At 38.1% G+C, this 12,260-nt stretch overlaps 1 long non-coding RNA gene across 1 annotated transcript; it reads left to right on the top strand.

Moving 5' to 3' along the window:
- Window positions 1-7,261: 7,261 nt before the first annotated feature.
- Window positions 7,262-8,506, top strand: LOC124384354. Its single transcript, XR_006925385.1, has 2 exons — window positions 7,262-7,548; window positions 8,327-8,506. It is a non-coding gene; the product is annotated as an uncharacterized LOC124384354 (long non-coding RNA).
- The last annotated feature ends 3,754 nt before the right edge of the window (window positions 8,507-12,260 follow it).

The raw sequence follows: 12,260 nt of genomic DNA on the forward strand, positions 1-12,260 counted from the left end.
TTACAGAACGAGCATCTCCCAGTCTTCTGAAAAAAGTCAGGTGTTCAGGCCAGGAGTTCTGCAGATATTTATTGAAATCCGTACTTTTGGGGGGGGGGGTTAGAAATACAAGCAAACAGTCTCCTCATCTTATGGCTCGTTGCTCATTAACGTGTGTGCCGTGTGTCACGTTGCTAGGGAACCTAATGATTTTCTGGAGGTTTGAACAGTGGACGGTGAGCACGAGCTGCACGAAGCTGCATTATGACTCAACATCAAAGTCTACAGATAAACACAAAAAGGGACTGAATTCAATATAAATTTACTGAGGGGGTAAAACAATAGCTACCAGTGTTTAAGCAGGATATAATGAGTAGGAAGTGACTGCAGTCTGCAGAAAGGGAAAAAATAAAGGTCATGTGTAAAGGACAAAAAAAAAAAAAGATTTCCCGTTCTTTTTTTTTTTTTTCCAGCAATTATGGAGGAAAGTTAAGAAGTCCATAGTCATTTTGTTTTTTTATTTTACTACATTAAAGGCATGTGTAGGACATTGAAGAACAATGCAAGACTGTCTGGCAGGACTTGAGTTTTAGTATCCTGAGTCTAATTCTTGTACATTAATAATAATAATAATAATAATAATAATGATGATGATGATGATGATGATGATTAGAGAATTTTATGAGTAAAATAAAAAAATTAAGAAACAGGTAAAGATAATCCAGATTAATAGCTAATCATCCTGGTGGCTGTTGTGAAGGTCAATTTAACAAAATCTCAAACATCTTCCCGAAGAGTGGAAGTAATTATCACATCAAAAAGGGAGTAAATGTAGAATGGGATGTTTACAAAGCACTTTGCTTTCTTCTGCTCAGGTGTCCACAACCCAGGTGTCCATTTAGTGTCTGTCAGAGGTGTAAAGAGTACCTGAAAATGATATTTGAGTAAAGTATGGATGCCTTACCACAAAAAAGGCAACAATTTCTTTATGACTTGATTGACTGATTTGATTTGGCCAATATTTTGTTCCAACTTCAACAAAAGTTGGTTCGTAAAGATTTTTCGAATTGATTTGAGTTCTTTTTGGACTGAAAATGAGGCCAGCAGCCTTAATAACATCTTCAACAGAGGAGCATAATGTAATATGTAACATTCTTCATATATTTGATACTCAATAAATCTATAAAGTAGGCAAACAATTATTTAAGCACAGTAAATAAGTGAAATTAAATCAAATACTTCACCACTGGTGTATTTCTTGATTTTCTGTTTCTGAACCCGATCCAGAAGGACCTTCTTTGGAAAATGATGATGAGGTCTGTAGCACTTTGGTACTCAGAGATGGAGGATTTTGACGGAACAAAGCTTTGGAATGCGTGTCTATTTTTTTTATCCATAGCATTTCCCAGAGTGTACCTAATAAATCACCACACACACAAACGCAGAAAAAAAACACCCCTCAATCTTCTTGTTGTCTTCTTGTTCTCAAGCAGATGATGCACTATGCACCACTTTGACCCACACTGTTTTCCTAGTTCACAGCCAGTGCTTGACCTCAGACTCACTGCCATGGAGGACTTTCATAAGATGTATTCTGCGCACTGGACAGATCCACACACAAACTTATTCAACTCTATTAGCAGCATGGTGAGCAGGAAATTGGCAACAACTGATACATCTGGAAGAATTGAGTAAGACTCAGGTTTGCTACACCGCAGCAGATCTGACACGAAACAACATGGAGGCAACTTTGCCTAGTTGGATTCTTTTAACCTCGTTCGACTCGGTAAGAAATACTGGTGGAAATGTACGCCATAAAAATGGGTTTTATAAGATGAAGATAAGGGTGAAATATTAATCCAGGTACTTTCTACTCTGATTCAAATCCTCTGAGGCCATTTATAGTGAAAATATTTGGAAGATAAAAATAAATATGTAATATCACTTATTTAATCATTATAGAACTTAAATGCTGTTTTTATAGAGAAATATCCTGAACTTTGGCTTGGTCCTGCCATTCTTTATGTTTCAATTAAATGCAATTTTTTCCAAATGCGAACAAAGCTCATAGACCATTGTTTCTTGAAGATGTCATTAGTTGATTCCCAAAAGAAAGATTATTGTTCTGCTCTTGGAATATGAGTCTACTATTAAAGCCATAGTTGCAAAAGTGCATAAACAAATTTGACCTCATATTATTATAAGAGGAACCTGCCATGGATTTCTAAATAGAGCATGCACATACAATATGCATTGAGGCATTTGTATGCAGGAGACTAGAAACTTGACCCCAATGACATGCCACAATCAAGCTTGACCCCGACAACATACCCAATCAAGCTTGACCCCGACAACATACTCAATCAAGCTTGACCCCGACAACATACCCAATCAAGCTTGACCCCAATGACACACTGCAATCAAACTTGACCCCAACAACACACCTTAGCAAGCCTGACACCGACAACATACACAATCAAGCTTGACACCAACAACACCGCAGTCCTAGCTTGATCCCAACAACAAATTCCACTAAGCTTGACCCCAACAACACATCTGAACCAAGCTTGACCCCAACAACATACCCCACTCAAGCTTGACCCCAACAACATACCCCACTCAAGCTTGACCCCAATGACACACCTAAGCAAGCTTGACCCTGACAATATACCAATCAAACTTGACCCCAACAACACACTGTAATCAAGCTTGACCCCAACAACAACCAAGCTTGACCCCAACACCCCCATCCAAGCCTGACTCCAACAACACATCTGAACCAAGCTTGACCCCAATGACACACCTCAATCAAGCTTTACAGAATAGAGACCCATCACAGGCAAGCTTAACCCCAGTGACACACCCAAAAAACAAGTTTGACCCCAACAACAACCAAGCTTGATCCCAATGATGCTCCCATCCAAGCTTGACTCTAATAACACATCCAAGCTAAGCTTAACCCAACAGCACATCCCACCCAAGCTTAACCCCCACCACACACCCCAACCAAGCTTGACCTCAACAACATTATCCACCAAGCTTGATCCCGACGAAGATGTTTTTTACTTTTTACATCTACATTACAGCACAGTAAAATACTTTATTTGCATATCCTAGCAATATTAGGAGTCAGAGCACAGGGTCAGCCATTATACAGCACCTCTGGAGCACAGAGGGTTAAGGGTCTTGCTCCTAGGGCCCAAGAGTGGCAGATTGGCGATACTGGGGGTTGTTTAATTTCAAATGAACACCCACAGTATGTTGCAACTGGTTGCCAAATAAATCATCAGTTCTCGGCATCCCCTTTTCTAAGGTTTTTACTCTTCCATAAAAAAACTTTTCTAGTTCTCTGTTTGTAGAGGTTCTTCTACAGGAAGACGATTACAGCAATTATTCTTGTATTAACTACTATCCTTTATTACTATGTTCAGTCTCTGATATGGGCTCAGTGAGGGTGCTTTTTTATTATTTCAATCTTGTCATGGCTTTTTGATGTTTGCAGTCGGATCACTTGAGAGTCTAGCAGTAGAGAGAGTTATCAGTGCCTTTTTTGTAAAACACTTTTTTTGAAAAGTTGGAATTTCGTTATCAAAGTGTGTGTTGATTTTAGTCCTAACATGTACTTGGTTTCTCCCATTAGTGGTCGCCACAGCAGATCATCCGTATTCGTGATCCGCATGTTCGATTTGGTACGTTTTTACGCTGGATGCCCTTCTTCCCCATTTATCCGGGCTTGGGACCAGCACTAAGAGTGCACTGGCTTGTGCAACCCTAATGGCTGGGTTTGGTTCGCTGACCAGGGATTGAACCCAGACCACAGCAGTGAGAGTGCTGAATCCTAAGCACTAGACCACCAGGGAACCCCTCTTTTTTTTTTTTTTTTTTGGACAATATAAAAATGTTTTTATTTTGTTTATCTTTGGTGATGGCCATTCTAATCAAATATCATGATGGCAACCATAGAACATGGAAGTTCTGGGCTATCTAAGACTTCCGTTAGTTCCATGTTTAGGGTTCTGGGTTACTGATTGGAAGGTCAAGGGTTCAAACAAGTATTGCCAAGCTGCCACTCTTCAGTGTTTGAGCAACTCAGTGCTGTATCATGGCTAACCCTGCACTCTGACCCCCAGCTTCTCAAAACTGTTGCGTATATGACGAAATAATTTAATGTATATGTGACAAGTAAATGCACCTATTTTATTCTATTCTTGGCAATGCAGTGGCTCCTTTTGTTGATGAGGTTTTGGCGTATTGCATATGTCGCCAGACAACCCAGTTTGCTCTTGAAAAATGTCTTGTGTCATGGTAAAGCAGAAGGCAGTATTTATTGCTTTATGCTTAGCTGTTTAATGGTCCTTGTGCAGAACAGAATAGGTGTTGGGTCAATTTGTATCTTCTGTGCCCATCCATGCTTGATCGTGTAGCATAGACCAAGCTGGTGTAAATTATTTAGGAAGATCAGAATGTCATGACCTCAAATTCATCCTCCTCAGTGACAGGTTCGATTGTTATTTTCCTGATAGCATGTAAGTTTGGATTCTGGATAGTGCTTTTTTGTAGGTGAGGTGGAATTTGTGCAACTTTAAGATCCTTTGTTGGAAACATGGTAGAGCAGTGTGCAGAGGAGTGTTTGGAATAATAATGAGGGGGTTTATGGTCTGTCTCTAGAAGGAATGTTTTTCCCACAGATGAAGTTGTAGAACTGAAAATATTTGGGCATGGGTCTATCTCATTTCCATTTCTGTGACAGTGTGAAGTATAATCCTCAGGCCCACAGATCTGTAAGCATGCTGTTCCTAAGCTACACTGTGAGGCATCACATGTAATGGTGTCAGGTTTGCTCACAAAGAAACACTTCAGCACCAAAAGGTCATGTGATGCATCATTACAGCACGTCAAAGTGACAGGAAATGTAAACAAATTTGCCAGAGGTGATTAGTCATGCTTGTGAAACACTGTAGAGTGGCTTAATCACCTGACAGTGTGGTCTCTGTAATGACCTATATCTTGGCTGGTTCAGTTTTAGTTTATGTTCCATGAACAGATGATCTACACAACTCCTTTTTTTTAACCTTGCACTTGCAAAAGTGGTTCACATGGAAGCTACATGGCTGAAATAAGATTTTAGCATCAACTATTGAAAAATGGTGGCCTCAGGTATTTGTAATGCCACCTCCTCAACTGTGCTCTTTGGATTTTGAGTATATCAGCACATGTGAGAACTATGAGATTGGTGTCAAGACCGTTTCAACATTGTCACACATTGCAAAAGGGGTCTGGATAACTGGACTCTGGGTTTATTTGCTTTAAGTACATCATGGGTAGAATACCAAGCTAGTCGTCAAACAAGTCAACATATACTGTACTGTAAGCTTCTGTAGGTTTAGCTTTTGTGAAGTTTAGGTATTTGAAAGGTATAGAAATAAACTTAAAAATCTTTCTTAGTCCGGCAAGCCATGCCATTGTTTTTTCTTTTTCACTATATAAAAAAAGCTCCTTTGATTGTCATTCCAGGGCTTCCATACGCCATGTCATGATTTTTCTCTTTGTTTCTCATGGCTTCGTCTGTGTCAAATAAAATGACGTTACTTTGCACTAATGTCAACTTCGAGCTCCGGTGACTTGCTATTTACTGTCATGCTGCTGCAAATGACTTGTTTGTTAATTATGCAGTGCTGATTAACAGTGTCAATTCCACTAGCACAAAGAGACAGTCCATCAATATGGAATGATTTGTCCCTGCTGTCTGAGTTCATTTCTGTAATCTGATTATTGGATTTAAAAATACATTTCGATGTGGATTTGAACTTGTTAAACGATAATTAGAAGTCGGCTTTAAATTGAAACCTGAACTCAGCCCGATCGGGTATAACATTATGACCACCTGCCTAATATTGTGTTGGTCCCCCTTTTGCTGCTAAAACAGTTGTAACCCATTGATCATCAACAGCATGAACTTCTCAAAGAACTCATCTGTAGGATCGGAACACACGGACCAGCCTTCGCTCCCCACGTGCATCAATGAGCACCGTGACCTTGTCGCCGGTTCACCACTGTTTCTTTCTTGGACCGCTTTTGATAGATACTGACCACTGCAGACCAGGAACATCCCACAAGAACTTGTTGTGGACCATTTTTCCTGCTTCGAGGACAAATTGTTCACTTGCTTTTGTTTACAAACCCAAAATCGTTTTGTTGCAAACAAATACATTTTTTTTACACTATGCTGTATTTCAGGATGTCATGCAGCACTCAGTTAACAAAGGAATTTCGATCAGCAGCTTCTTCAGTACAAACACGATTACATTTATGAAACATTGCTCGGTGAACCATCGATTCATTTGATGTCATACCTTTCTCTTGAAAACTATTTACACAAACATCTAGACATTTAGTAGAACAGAGTTGTGAAGGAGGAGAATGCGCATAAGATCCAAAGTTACTTGTTGTTGTTGTTGTATTTCTCTGGGAACTTATGTATGCCTTGGAGTTTTCTCCAGATTTTTGATTTACATTTATGGCTTCTATTTGAATGATGCCTTTCTTGTACCCTGAGAGATGGATGGAAAGGAGATGGTCATTTGAACACATGATCTTATTATTATGACAAAAAAGTGGATTGGAAAGTTGTAGCTCAATGTTTAAAATGTTGGACTTATAATCGAAAGGTTGCGAGTTCAAATCCCACTACTGACAAACTGCCACTGTTGCATCTTCCCAATGCTCTATATATTACCAGTGCGTTATATACCCAATGCCATAGTTACAGTTCTAAGGGCTTGCATTCCCAGGCATGTGTTTTCTAAACATTATATTTATAATGCCTGTCCTTGCAGAGGCCGATGTACCAATAGACCTGCTTTTTTAAATGTCTAAATTAGTTTTCTAGGGAAGTGGTTGACACGCTTATGCTGCTGGTCCCTTGAGCAATGCTCTTAACCATCAATCGCTCGTTATATAAATGAGATGATTGTAAATTGCTTGGGATTAGGACCATCTGCCAATTGCAGTAAATAGAAAAGAATAAGGTATACTATAGCAACATTAATGATGCAAAATGGAAGATGGCTACCGCCTCCTTTGGTGGTTTTTAAGTAAACAAAAATTACTTCAGTAATTTAGTAATTTATCAATCAATTACTGAATCAATTCAGTAATTTAGTAATGTTTATCTAAGATGATTTCACTGGTTGGATACTGGTGGGAGAAAAGGTCAATCAAAAGGGTACACTGGTTTTACTGTGTACTGTAATGTACATGGCTGAAATTACAAAAAAAAAAATCCCACTTGACCTAAACAGTGTTTTAGAAAAAAAAAAAAGAAATCCTCCACACACTTTTACTATATAATCAATATGCTTGATGCTTATCTTAGCAAAAATGATCATGTTACAGCCCTAAGAGTCGTCACTGGCAGCTCAGAGTCTAACCACGATTAGCTCTCCCATCGAATTACTCAGGATTATTGAGCCATCATCACAGACCATGGAAGAAGGATTCACCTGTGTGTCCTGTATGATTACACAATTGATCAGTATCATCATGATGAATTGTCCTTCACGTTGCGAGGTTTGTGTTCTGACGCTTGATAAGAAACAGGTTCTTTTATCAGGTAAATGTGTGTATTCATTTTTCTTTACTTGTCATTTTACTATTACAGTGTGTTTATCCAGGAGAATGTGGAGAAGAACCTCAAATATCAAACTAAGAAACAAACAAACACACAAGCTAACAAATAAATGCACAAATTAACTAATGGATGAATGAATTTATGAATTAATAAATAAATGGGTGGATTAATGAATGAATAAATAAATGAATTAATGGAAGGATAGATGGGTGGGTGGTAGGTTAAAAAAATTAATAAATGACAGAAATAAACGGATGAATGGATTAATAAATTAATAAATTAATTACAAACAATTCAATAAATGAATGAAAAAAAAAGTACATAGAAAAAAATACATGGATGGATGGATGGATTAATAAATTCATGACAAACAAATAAAATAAATAAATGGATGATTGAATAAATAAATGAGCAAATGTCTGAAAAATAAATAAATGAATGATTTAATGAATACTTTGATGGATGGATAAATACACACAAAAATAAAAAATAAAAATAAATAAATTCTACATACAGTATGAATTATAATATAACTGTCTACCTCCAATTCAGCTCTAATCAGACTGAGCTGTAATACTGTATTGATCAGAAACACTCTTGTTTGTTGCATTTGGACTTAAAAATAGAGAACAACCACAGTCCTGTTTAAAAAACTGTTCCAGCAGAAACAGTTCAGGTTGTGCCCTGTTTGTCACACTTTCTTCTTCTTCCTTACAGAACACATGGAGGAGCTCACTGTTTTCATAATGTCTCAGAAGCATTGTTGGCTGTGTATGGAGCAGTCGCTGGAGCAAGTTTTCAAGAGCGGCGGACATAAAAAAACCCTGTTAACAAACCTGCCCTTTTAATGCAGCGTAATTTCTTTTCAGAACACTATAAAGCACTTCAAAGCCTGTAGTGACATGAATTACTTTCTGCTGTTTGCATTTAAGACAATACTGTGTCCTTTTAATTAAAAATAACACCAGGTTTTAACACATTTCTGCGAGTTATCGTGTAATGAATGGGATGCAGATGCAAGTCCAAAAATATTTCATAAAGTTCACGCATGCAATACAAACACAACAAAACTAAACGCAAACTAACAGTAAAAGAAGGAGCAAAATATATAACGGGGAACAAGGGTACAAAAACAAGCGTGGACCAAAAAAAGGTTAGAGAGGTTTAGTGACCCTCTATACAAAGCAAAATAAACCTACTAAGGAAGGTTTATTTTGAGTAGCTGGGTCGTTGAACTGAGGCCAAACGTTCAATTCGGATTACACAAAACATATGTCTTTAAACAGGTCTTTTAAAATAAATTAATTAATAAATAAAACAGTACTTGAACAGTATCCAATCCATCCTACCCAGATGCTCTTATTCAATAATTTATACATCTGAGCAGTTAATGGTTATGGTCTTTGCTCAAGAACTCAATAGTTGTAACATGATGGGGATGGGATTTAAGTCAAGTCAAGTCAAGTTTATTTCTATAGCGCTTTTCACAACAGACATTGTCTCAAAGCAGCTTTACAGAATTTAACAGTTAAGTTGAATGATGTGTATTTATCCCTGATGAGCAGCCGTGGCGACTGTGGCAAGGAAAAACTCCCTTAGATATGTATGAGGAAGAAACCTTGAGAGAAACCAAACTCAAAAGGGGAACCCATCCTCATTTGGGTGACATCAAGAGTGTGATTATAAAACTTTAAACAATACAGAACACTGGAGAGTGAGTTCACGCTAGTTCTTGACTTAGCAATGGTAGCTAATGGTTAAGGCTGTGGGGGGCTAATCAGAAGATTCTTGAGATGCAGGAACTCATGAAGGTGCCACATTTGATTCCACTTGACTAATTAGTTGAGATTGTTATAATAAAATATAACCTGTTATAATTGTTATTGTTATAATAAAATAAAAACCTGCACCGACACTGGTCCTTTTCCAGATAAGTTTGGACCAGGGTCTACATTATGACCATCTATTTTTAGGTATTTAAGCTAAAAAATAAATGCTGACTGCACCCCATGCCTCCACACCACACGTACATCAGTGTTTGATTTTGCTAACACGCTTTTGGCTAAATGAGCACAGTAACTTGTTGAACATCTCCCCGGATGAGTAAACTAGAGCAACAGTTTAAGACAATGTAGTATACCATGCTGTGTGATGGGTCAGGGTGGGGTTATTCTGCAATGATTGTCAGAGTATTTTGGACATGTAAAAAGAGGACATGTTCTCCATATTGATTGCTCGGAGTGAAGTCAGAATGTTGGATGAAGCTGTTGATCAGTTATTTTACATCTGGGTTGTTCAAGAGTCCCACAAACTCAAACCCCTCAAAGTCAGAAAGCAAGATGGCAAGAAAACAGTGGTGCACGATGTACACAAACCATGAGTAAACATAAAGATCCACTCAGTAAAATGTGACTCCAGTAAAAGTCCAACATTTTTTGCCTTCAAATGTACTTAAGTATTCAAAGTTCTATGATTTATTATGTCTATAATGTTCATATCATCATTTTTGTCAAAGACTCTTTACTTAATCAACTCCTAGCACACCAATCTATTAATAGAATGATATTAATGAGTCAACCACTGATTGATATCTTTCAGAATTTCAGGAGTTAATCAATCATTTATTCCTCTCCAAATGTTCTGCTTGCTGTTGAACTGAAGCTGAACTGTATGTTGGTGATCAGTAGATACACCAAGCACCAATCAAGTTTAAAACAAGTTGGTGTGTTTGACCAGCTTTATATCCTTATCCTTATAATTAAAAAGGAAAGACTGATTTTGCAAAATATTTGAGTTTCAAATGTAGTGAAGTTAATAAAAGTCTCCCTAAATGGAAATACTTTAGTAAAGTACAGATACATGAAAAAGCTACTTAAGTACAGTAACGAATTACATTTATTTCCTTGCTGTCCACCACTGCAATAGACTATAAATGAAGGGTATTTAAAATATTGGACATTTTATGCAATATAATAGTCTTTAAACATAATTATTTCATCATTTACAAACTCTAAATTACCCATTTTTTTTAAATTCTAAATTCTAAGCACATTTCAGATTCACATTAGTTGCAAAGTTGCAAAGCATTCTGTTGAATATGAATATAAATGGACACTGAAGTAGGTCACTGTTTCATCTCTATTTAACATCTTTTCTGTTCAAATATAGAATATATACAGTATAAATGGTTTTTATCTGAAACATCGGTAGATCCAGAGCAAGCGCCAAGTTTCTGTTTTCACTTCCTGTTGTCACCCCAGGCTGCAGCAACTCCTCCATCACAACTTTTTAATAAAACAGTCCTCGTGTTGAACTTCTCCCTCCATTTCCTCGGGCATTCAGGACCAGTCCGGCGTGTTATCGATGTTATTCTCCACACTCCGGTGTCTTATTGATGTTTATTCTTTATGGCAACAATAAATGGACTGAAGCGCAGTGTATTATTGGTGCGTTTATTGCTACGTATTACTCGAGCCATCACTCTGCCGTTATCGCCGTGCTGACGCGGACTTGGCATGCCGACGAAACCGCACCTGTCTCGACATGTTTCACTAATTCAATTTTAGATTTCATACCTGAAATAAACAACTTTATCGATGAATTAATTACTGTTTGTGGGATGCCAGTGACCATGCAGTGATGTTTATGGGACAGTTTCCTGGTTTAACAGCTCACAATGAATGATGTAGTCAGCATGGTGTATTCATTATTAATATTATAATTATAAGAATTAGGGATGCGGAAACTTCAAAAGGTTGTGAATTAGAATCCAGGCCACAACAAGTTGACACTCTGGACCACTGAGAAAGGCCCTTAATCCTTTAGCTGCTTAGTTAAATTAATGGGGTAAATGTAAGTGGCTCTCCAAAAGGGCATCTGCGAAATGCAATGAATGTAAATGTAAGCGTTCACATCTTGGGTAGAAATTGTCATTTTTTTTATTAGGATCAATTACATTCCTGAAGACTCCACTGCTGGATTATACCTCAATGCCACAAAATTGTGCTTTGAATTATAAACTCATTGCAAAGATTTTATTGAAATAAAATGCTTTCTTATCCAAACTTGAACCACGTTCTGCAGTTTGATTACTGGTTAAATCTTCTCTTTGGCACTTTTAGTTGTGGTTCCCTTTCAGAAACTCGAGCTGCGTCAACAATGCTTTGGGAACACGTCGGCATTGTCCACGCCCTGAAACACTTGGGTAATCCGTCATCTGTCACCGGCAGGGTGACGTCATGACCAGGAAGCTATAAAAAGCGCATGGATTGAAGCCAATGCTAGTTTCTGTTTGTTCACAAAGCGCTCTGTGTGTATTGTCTGTCCATATTCTTTGTCCAATATATGTGTGATCCTCCTTGCCCCTGATATATTACAGGGGGATACACACAGCCTATGTGTGGCTTGCCTGGGAGCGGAGCACGCTGAGTCGGTTCTTGAGGGAGCCGACTGTGCACATTGTGCTCACATATCAATGCGAATGCTCCTCTCCTGGTGGGCACTCTTTAAGGAGGGTGCCCCCACTCCTTGCAGTTCTGGCCCCGCTCACTCTGAGACGGACCAGCACAATAGTACCTAGAGTTCACAAATGGACCTTGCAGAGGGTTTTGAGATGGGCTTTTCCTTTTTTTCTTACCTCACCTGCTGGTCC

Source organism: Silurus meridionalis, chromosome 4, assembly GCF_014805685.1.
Source record: "Silurus meridionalis isolate SWU-2019-XX chromosome 4, ASM1480568v1, whole genome shotgun sequence".
Lineage (NCBI taxonomy): Eukaryota > Metazoa > Chordata > Actinopteri > Siluriformes > Siluridae > Silurus > Silurus meridionalis.